At 54.5% G+C, this 9700-nt stretch overlaps 1 protein-coding gene across 1 annotated transcript in view; it reads right to left on the reverse strand.

The window, feature by feature from the left end:
* The window catches only part of FHL2 (four and a half LIM domains 2), a 37823-nt gene that overhangs the window by 17033 nt on the left and 11090 nt on the right, over positions 1 to 9700 (reverse strand). The window lies entirely within an intron of this gene.

The following is a 9700-nucleotide window of genomic DNA, read 5'->3' on the forward strand; positions in this document are numbered from 1 at the left end:
GTGTGTGTGTGTGTGTGTGTGTGTGTGTGTGTGTGTGAGAGAGAGAGAGAGAGAGAGAGAGAGAGGGAGAGAGAGAGGGAGGGAGAGAGAGATGCTTTGAAAAGCGAATGGATTTCCCTTAGGTATCATCTCTGAGAAAGAGACAGAAAACATGGAAGTCAAGGCTTCTCACCGACAGCCTCTGGGCTGCAGGAGCCTGGGCCTCCAAGGGAGGTGGGCAGGACCCCCTGACAGCGGGGTCACCAAGGTGGCGGCAGGAGCGGAGCCCCAGGTGGAGGGCGAGTCAGGGAAGGAGCCCTGGCACAGGCCCGATTTCCCTTAGGTATCATCTCTGAGAAAGAGACAGAAAACATGGAAGTCAAGGCTTCTCACCGACAGCCTCTGGGCTGCAGGAGCCTGGGCCTCCAAGGGAGGTGGGCAGGACCCCCTGACAGCGGGGTCACCAAGGTGGCGGCAGGAGCGGAGCCCCAGGTGGAGGGCGAGTCAGGGAAGGAGCCCTGGCACAGGCCCAGGCGGGACCTGGCGGAAAGTGCCAGGAGACTCCAGGTGCTGGTTCCACCAGCTGTGGCTGGAGCCCAGGTGGGTGGTGAGCAGGGAGGAAGGTTGGGAAGGGCATTCTGGACAGAGAAAGGCCTGTGCATGGATGAGGGGCAGGAGCGGGGCGGGGTGCTTGCTGGAGCTGGTGCTGGGCTCCAGCCGGGGCCCCATGGGGCGCATTCCCACCCGGGCGGGGCCAGGGCGCTGTAAGGCCTGCACGCAGTCTAGGTTCATCCTGAGGCCGTGCAGGGGACATGCGTGTGCAGGTGGATGAGGACAGGGGACGGGGAGGGGACGCGGAGGTAGAAACGTGCAGAAGGTCCCGTGGAGACGCGAGGGCTGGGGGGGGTGGTCGGTGGGAAGAAAAAGTAAGGAACCGACAGGTGCTGAGAAGACGGAGCCCCTGCATTTCAGGAAGAGGGGCCGAGAGTGAACCTGGGGGAGCTGCGGGCTCCCGGCTGCCCTGGGGCCGGAAGAAGAAACCTCCTCATGCTGTGTTGTTCAAATGGCTTTTGAAAACACCAATTCGAAATTAAAGTGACCTGTTTACATGCAGTTTTATCTTAAACGGATTATTTTTGTACTGTTCCTGGTATTCCCACCTCTGGCCCAGAACCGTCATCCATTTCCTAATGAGGCAGAAACAGAATCGGAGGCCATGGCGAGGGCTCCGGGCCGGCTCCCAGCTCAGTGCCCTGACGCGGCTGCTCACACCACCGCCAAGAGCATCGTCCCCACCACGTCTCTGGTACCAACACCCAGGCGGGAGCTAGAGCAATGCCGAGCACAGGGTGTGAAAACACATCCTGGCCTTGATAGAAAGACAAACACTGGATCCACTCGGACCCGAGACCTAAAACACCAGCTCCACTTGGACCTGAACCAGAACAAACAGTTCTCTTTTGCGGAAACACCGCAGAACTTGGAACAAACTAAAGCTATCTGATTCGGTGATCTTTTTGCGCATTGTTTTAATTCGGGGAGTTTAAACAGTATCATTGCTAAGCGCCTGTGAGCACAGCTGGGCGACTGGGCGGGTGAGCCTGCAGCCCGCACGCGTGCCCGTCAGCGGCTTGCTTCCCAGGACACCTGGGAGGAGTCGCGGCCGGTGCCAGGTAACACGGAAAGGAGGTGAGACAAGCACAGAATCTCCCAGTGCAGGACTCCGTGGGCTTGTTTCTGTGAGCCGGGTTCTCCCCTGAGCCCAGCAGCCCTGGGATCGGAGGTCCTGTGAGCGGGCACCGCCTCTCGGGGCCAGGGGACGGCGCACTGCAACGCCTGCCCACCCTGAGGATGCATGGCCTGTGGGCAGAGCGCTGTCCTGTCTCTTGAATCTCTAGCCTCAAGTATTTTCAGAAAAGGGGAGAGATCATCTGCACTTGGCTGGTTATTTTGACAAATGAAGAAGGTAGGAACTGCATTACTTTGTGTTAACAGTACAGTGGGGCCTTGACTTACGAGTGTCCCGACTAACGAGTTTTTCGAGATATGAGCCGTCTGTCGGCCGATTTTTTGCTTTGAGTTGCAAGCTAAAATTCGGGTTACGAGCCAGCTTCAGATACTCCACCGCTAGTAAACTCATTTCACACCACAAATCCCTTCTCCCTAAAGCTGTCATCATCGTTCCCTTCTGGGGTGCCAGGGACAGTGCGTGTGGCCCTGCAGGGAGGTTTGGCTGCGCGGCCTGCGCGGGGAAAGTCGCTGGAGGCCCAGAGATGCCCAGTCACTCCCCAGCACACTACTGGCACGTCGCCAGGCAGGGCCCAAGCTCAAGTCCTCCTGATGCAAAAGCTGTTTCCGGGAACACGCCAGCTGAAGCACTGGTCGGCTCTGTGCTGCTCTCGCTTTCAAAAACCCCCTCAGTGAGAGCTGGTGCACCCGCTGGGAAACAGCGGAAACAGGCTGTGTTTTCAGCCCATGAGTGCAGTTGGGCATCACCGTGGTCTCAGCGCTGGAGGAGGTGGGGCAGCCCTCGAGCCTGCCCAGCAGGAGGGCCCCGCGGCCTGAGAGGAGCTGCAGGTTTTGACAAGCAGTTGCCGCTGTCAAGGTGACTCTGGAGTCCATGCACGTCAGGTTTTCTGGGACGGAAAACAGTACGGCAGTTCCTCAAAAAGTTAAAAATAGATGACCACATCCAGCAACTCCCCTTGCGGACGTGAGCCCGCGAGAACCGGAAGACGGTTTGCGGACCCACCTTTGAGGCAGCATTATTCACACCAGCATTATTCACACCAGCATTATTCACACCAACCGAGCTGTGGAAGCCACCCAGCGAAGGGGCGGACACAGGGTATGAAGACCGCAGGGAAGAAAGGGAATTCTGACCACCACACGGAAACCCAACCAGATACACAAGGACGGGCACTGTCTCATTCCACTCACAGGAGAGCCCCGGGCCTCCCACCGGCAGAGGCGGAGGCGGAGCGGCTGTGGGGTGGGGAGGGGCGGGAAGGGGCAGGGAGGTGTAACGGGCACAGTTCAGTTTGGGGAGATGAGTCTGGAGATCTGTTGCCCCACGATGTGAATGTGCTTAACACCATGGCACTGCACCCTGCAAAAGGGGTAGGATGGTGCAGTCTGTATCCTGGGTATTTTACCATGACTTGAGACAGTGAGGAATAAGTTTCGATTGTTATGTAGCAGGAGAGAAACACTTTTTCGGGTTAGCTGGGTCCCCTCCTGGCAGACCAGTCACCCACGAAGGCTTTTGTTGTGGAAAGGGGCAAAGTGCTGTCCGTGCTCCTGACCCACTGCCTCTGGGGAGAGGCAGGAGGGCGGGGGGTGGGCACGCGCGGAGGCTGCCTCCTGGAAGAGGGTCTAGTTGCCCAGGGGGTGGCGTCACAGCTGGGCCATAGGTTAGTGGGAAGAGGAAGAAAGGAAGGAGGAGGTTGAGGACACTTTCCCGTTGGGGCTGCCCTTAGGGGAGCTGCGTCTGGGAGCAAAGCCGCAGCCGTGGCAGCCTCTGCGGGGGTAGCAGAGAGGTGGGCGTGACTGGCCGTCATGGCCAAGCGGCAAGTGCAGATGCGTCAGGAGCGGCAGCCACGCATGGTTCCTGCGGGCAGCGTTCCCGCACAAACGCACAGCTCCTGCTCAGGCTGAGTGGATGACATAGGCCTCTGACACGAGGAAGTGTCCCCTAAATGTGGGGACCATGCACAAGTCCCCACTAGACCGTAAGCATCAGTGCTAGCCGTCCAGCCCTAAAGGAATGCTTCCCGAGGCCACCCCTGCTCTCAGAAGGGGGTCCCCCAAGGCGCTGCTGCCTTCCTCACAATGACCTGACTTACTAGGTCCAAGGGGGGTGCAGCCGCTCCAGCTCAGCTGCATCCTGAGCCGCTGGCCTGTGCTCCGGCTGGTGGAGATGGTAGGGGGGGGGGCTGAGAGTGGTTCTCGTGCCCGTGCCCCAGCGGCCTCTTCAGCTGACCCGGCGGAGCTAGCTGCGCACTCCTTTCCCGGGCCGGACTCGCCCGCACAGTTCCTCTCGGGCTGCCCCGCTCTCTTGCACGCGCATGCACACACACATCTTTCTGCTTTAACACAAGAGCTCCTGGATGGCTCATTCAAGGACGTTTGATAATTTTCAAACCTGACAAGATATTTTCCTTGAAAATAAGTATTGAGCTATGACCATGCTCTTAAGTGTCCTGGGTTGCAATAAGTAACACTACTCTTTAATGAGCTTGCACCTCTGCTGGCGGTGGGTCCTCTGGGAATATAACCGCCCCCTCCTCCATTGCAGCTGCAGTCTGAGGTCCGCTTCCTGGCCGATGACATCTGAGCAGCTGCCGCAAGCGGCAGGTGGGAGGCCGGAGTCCCCCCTGCACGCCTGCTGCAGCCCCAGTGCCCCTGGATGCTGGGCAGGCGTCTGAAACGCCTGGTGTATTTCCTCCTGCTGTTGAACTCCAGGCTCTGGATTCAAATCCTATCTAACAGATATGTGACCGTGGCCACGCAAGGCTCTTAACCGCTCCTGGCCTCAGATTTCTCACCTGTGAAGAAGCAACGACAGTAGCTACCAGTGGCTGCAAAGATGGAAAGAGTTCGTGAGTTACTACATGGAAAGCATTTATTTTTCAATGTATTTTATTGATTTTTTTACAGAGAGGAAGGGAGAGGGATAGAGAGTTAGAAACATCAATGAGAGAGAGACATCGATCAGCTGCCTCCTGCACGGCCGCCTGCTGGGGATGTGCCCGCAACCAAGGTACATGCCCTTGACCGGAATTGAACGTGGGACCCTTCAGTCCGCAAGCCGACGCTCTAGCCACTGAGCCAAACTAGCTAGGGCTACATGGAAAGCATTTTAACACACACAAGTTCTAAGGTAAAGCAGATACACCAAGCATAACTAACTTGCTTTACTGTAATTGCTCAATTAATGTCAGTATTGGCTTCTGTTTCAGATCGCCGAGAACAATGAACACACTGGCTATGTGTCCACCGCACATGGCTGGCTGAGCCCCAGGGATTCGCGAAGCCACGGGCCTGACAAAGATTTCCTCCCCTGCTCTCCCACGCCAAGAACAGCCCCTCTCCCTTTGCACAGTGCTGCTAGTGTCCTCAGCCCTTTTACATCTAAAACCCTGTTCCTTTTTCCTTCTTACCTGTTTGGAGCCATACAATACGCCGTGACATAAGGTTTTATTCTTATTTTACACATGAGTGAATTGAACACAACGCTAAAAGCCCACATCCGTTTCCTACAGCATTCGGCCATCAGGGGTCTGACAGACCCAGGCATGTTTCTCACCGTCGTTGCCGGACACGGCAGCATCTTTGCGAGTTGGTCCCAACACGCCTGCCCAGCCTTGTCCTCTGCTCTGTCCCCCTTCAGCCCTCCAGGCCGTGCCCAGGCAGCCCGGCCTCAGCAGGCGCCCCCGCCCCCTCCTCTCTGGGCACAGGCACAGCTCCAGCTGCCGGCCTTACTGTGGTGGGGACGCCACTGCTGCCTCGACCCACGACATGCAGGAAGCGAGAGGAGGCGGCGTGGACAGCGGAAGGTTGAGGAACTGTGGCTGTTTTCAGGGCTGCGGCTCTGGCCACACAGCACTGCCCTGGGCGACGCGGGGCGAGGAGGGTCAGAGGTGCCCGATCCCAAAGCTCAAGGCAGATGGGGAGCGCCACAGAGAGACCGCCAGGTGGGGTGGCAGCAGTGGCCTCGTGCCCGCCTGGCCTTAGGTCGCACCCGGATATTTCTCTGGGGAGATGCGGTGGCCCTTTCCCTGCAGCATCCCCATCCACACAGGTTTTCTTTCCGTCCTCAGTAGCCAGAACCTCGTCCAGCCCTGTCAACACTGCGACCTAGAGGCGCTGCACCCGGCGGGGATGCTCTCAGACCCACACAGACTCCCTGGCGGACTTTCAATCACTTTAAAGTGCCCTAAAGTATCCTGGTTTTAGCCCTCGCTGGTTTGGCTCAGTGGATAGAGCCTTGGCCTTTGGATCAAAGGGTCCCTGTTCAATTCCGGTCAAGGGCACGCACCTCACCTCGGTTGCAGACTCCACCCCGGCCTGGTCAGGGCTCGTGCAGGAGGCAACCAATCGATGTGCTTCTCTCACAGCCATGTTTCTCTTTGTCTTTCCCTCTCTTCTATTCTCCCCAAAAATCAGTGGAGAAATATCCTCAGGTGAGGATTAACAACAACTACAACCACCACCACAACAAAAATAAATAAATGTCCTTGTTCTGAAGTCTTCTAGAGAGAGAGGGAAGAAGAAAAAAAGAAAATAATCTCTTATATATCCCAGAAAAAACAGCAACACTAATCTTATGCTCACAGAAATGTCATAAATCGCAGTAAGATGTTGATAAATAATGTGATTAAACACTTCCTGTCAGATTTCCTATTTTTCCATTTCAGAAACTCCCTAATATGGAAGTGCCTGTTGCTTGGCCCTTCCTGAGCCTTCAGCTGAGCCAGGGGGTGGACTGAGTGTCCTGGCGGGACCCCGGCCTGGGGCTCAGTGCAGGTGGTCGGGCAGCAGGCGGCTCCCAACTGCGGGCTGGGCACTGGCACCCGCTCCTTCGTGCACCGTCCCGCCTGGGGTGGGGGCGTTCAGCTGCTATTTCCCAAAGCAACTGCATCCACGGGACTCCCCTGTGTGAGCGGATTCTCAGTGCCTGCCATCTCAGCACTCTGAGAAGGTGGCTGACGGCCTCAGACGGTCAGGCTACTGGCTTTGGACGGCATATTCTTTCAAACCCACAAACAAAGGTGCAGAAGAGCAGACAAGGGCCTCTCCTCTGTGGCACCCTGGTCCGTCCCTCAGCGCAGTCAGCCCCCCTGGGAGAGGGACCCTGATTTCAGACCCGGGCACCAAGGCTCCCAAGGGCAAGTCTGGCCCAAGTCCACCTGGGTGGGCACAATCCCTGCTGCATGCAGGGCGTGCCTTGCCGTGACCCTTGGTTTTCGTGGAATGAGAGGTCCTATAGTCCCCATGTGGTTATTTTGTTCCCAATGCTGAGACTCCTGCTTTACTCAGTTCCCTCAGCTTTCTCTCTTAGAGGAGGATGTCCAAATACATGTACATATTTAGTGCTAATTACAAACTCAGACAAATTACACGGAAACTCTAACGAGCTGATCCACTCATTAAGCACTTAACACAACCAACAAAAGGAGCCAGGCTGCGAGCTGGCTGTGAGCACATGCGTTGAATAGCAAGCTGCCCCTCCCGGAAGCGCGGCCGGAGGGCAGGCGGCCGTGACCTGCTGGAGGGCAGGAAGAACACGTCAGTATCACTTCTGCCCCTTAGCTGGGGCCAGGAATCCTCAGAAGTGTCACAGAGACACCTAGCTCTAACCTGGATGAGGGTTAACCCTGTTTCCTGTCCCATCCCCGGGGCTGCCTTTTGCCAAAAGGCCTCAGGCGTTTTCCGTCCTTTGAGAACTTCTAAATGTCAAATGAGAAACTTTTATAATTTGATGAGTACACTCGGGGCTACCTGATCATCAATTCAACGTTTTCCATTTAACTAATTAGGAAACTGGAAAGAGTAAAAAAGAAATCAATTCTGCAGCACAGTCAGGGCGACCTGAAGGCCCAGCAGAAACAGGAGCCCTTTGCTGAGGTCCGCGACGGAGGCAAGGCAGGCAGCTGGCCCACAGGACAGACCACCAGTCCCATTGCCGCTGGCCCGCGAGTCCCGCAGACAACATCCCGCTGAGGCTGGCGGGGCAGCACATGGGCCAGGAACCACCCCACCGGGGCTTTAATTCTAACTCAAGTGCCTCCCAACCCAGAAAGACCCCACCCCTCTCCCAGCCGCAGTGGCTTCTCCATAAAATACAACGAAAATGTCCCTCCATAGGGGGTGTTAAGAGAAGTTCAGATCATGCAATCAGCGCATTTCCCAGTGTCTGAAACCAAAGTTCCACTCAGTGTGTGGGGCTTTTGTGACAACTGGACGCTACCCCCGAATGCTAGTCTTACATCCACAGATGGATTTTCACTTGTTACTGTCTTCCTCTTCCCAGAACCTGCTAGGGCACATGCATGGGTCAAGTGGCCTAGCTGACTTTATGACCTGCTCACACAGACATGCAAACTCAAAGTCTGAGCTGGGCATGTGGCCTGGAGTGTGCTGAAGTCACTGATTTGATGAATGTATGGTTCTTACAGCCATCTCTGGAGCTCCAGCCCAGCCTGTCTCGTCTTTACTTTCCTGAATTTTTGAAGCCCAGAACATAGGTAGATGAACCCATCCACACAAAAAAAACTGTAATCAGGCTATAAAAAATGTTTTTTTGCTAGTATCCACAGGAACAGTGCAATGTTGGAGGATCAAAAAATTTTATTTGTATTACATGTCCTCAACTGTCCCACTGGCCACAAAAATAAATGGTTTTTACCCTTTGAGATCATAGCATTTCCTCAGAGTAACTAAGTAGAAGTAAAGAATGTAATTGAGTGACTGCATAGAAATGATATTCAAATATATATAATCCAACTACGGTAATAGGTCCTGAAGTCTTGTCTATCTCATTTAAAAGGCAGTCAGGATGGCAGTAGAGTAAGTGGAAGCTACACTGACACTCTCTCAGGGCCAAACTGGAAATAACGAAAATACAGAAAAACCACCCTGAAAAATCGACTGAAGACTCGCTCGAGAGAACCCCGATAACCAAGAACGGGAAGTGGAAACTGAATAGAGATTGGTAGGAAAGGTGGAGGCGTGAAAGGGCTGGCTGGGCTCCCACAGGCAGCAGCTGAAGGTCTGGAGGGACATCTCAGCTGTGGGGAGTTCCCACTGAGAACTCTGAGGTCTAAACCCTAAGCTGGGCCCCCAGCCCAGAGAACCAGAACTGAGAATGTGCCCACATAACATCTGGTTGTGAAAAGCAGCAGGGTTGCTGTCTGCCAGGGAGAGAAGGCTGGAAATGCAGGCACCCTGTTAAAGGGCCAACGCACAAAATTGCCTGTGCAGCCACTCACTTTGGGCTCTGGCAGAAGGAGGGCAGAGTGGACTGGAGCTGTGTGAGCAGAAGCCAGGTTGAGGGCTCTGGGGTTAGAGCTTAGAAGGCAGACACCTTCTGTGCTGGTTTCCTGTGCTGAGTCATTCCCCCACTCTGTAGACGTCATCTTTCTCCTATAGACCTTTGCTATCCAGGTGGTTTTGGCCTGAGGTAAGGCAGTAGCCACACCCTGTTGCGAAAACTGTTGCCCCACCCTATGGTTCACAGTCTAAGACCAATTGAGGCTGATGACAATTAGACTTCAGGCAGGTCTCTGGATCCTTTGAGTCTTTGCCTGATCTCCTTCTGGGCCTGCATCCAGTCCCAGAAGAGGGAGCCACAAACTGTGGATTGCTGATAGTCCCAAGCAGGGTACTCAGGACCAATCAGAAAGAGCATCTGACATTGTTCTGAACTAGAGATTGGGAGTCTTAGCAGATCTACCTAACACACAGACACAAACCCAAACAGGCAGCCCAAATGGGGAGACAAAAAACAACAACCCCCAAATGAAAGAACAAGAGAATTCACCAAGAGAATAAAATTTATCTGATGAAATGGAGAAAAGAAATTTATCTGATATAGATAAATTTATCTGATATAGAGTTCAGAATAATGATGATAAAGATGCTCAACAGTATGAGAAAATATATAGTAACTATGAAAAAAGAACAGTCAGAAATAAAGAATGACATAGTACGAATAAAG

Source organism: Myotis davidii, unplaced genomic scaffold, assembly GCF_000327345.1.
Source record: "Myotis davidii unplaced genomic scaffold, ASM32734v1 scaffold614, whole genome shotgun sequence".
NCBI lineage: Eukaryota > Metazoa > Chordata > Mammalia > Chiroptera > Vespertilionidae > Myotis > Myotis davidii.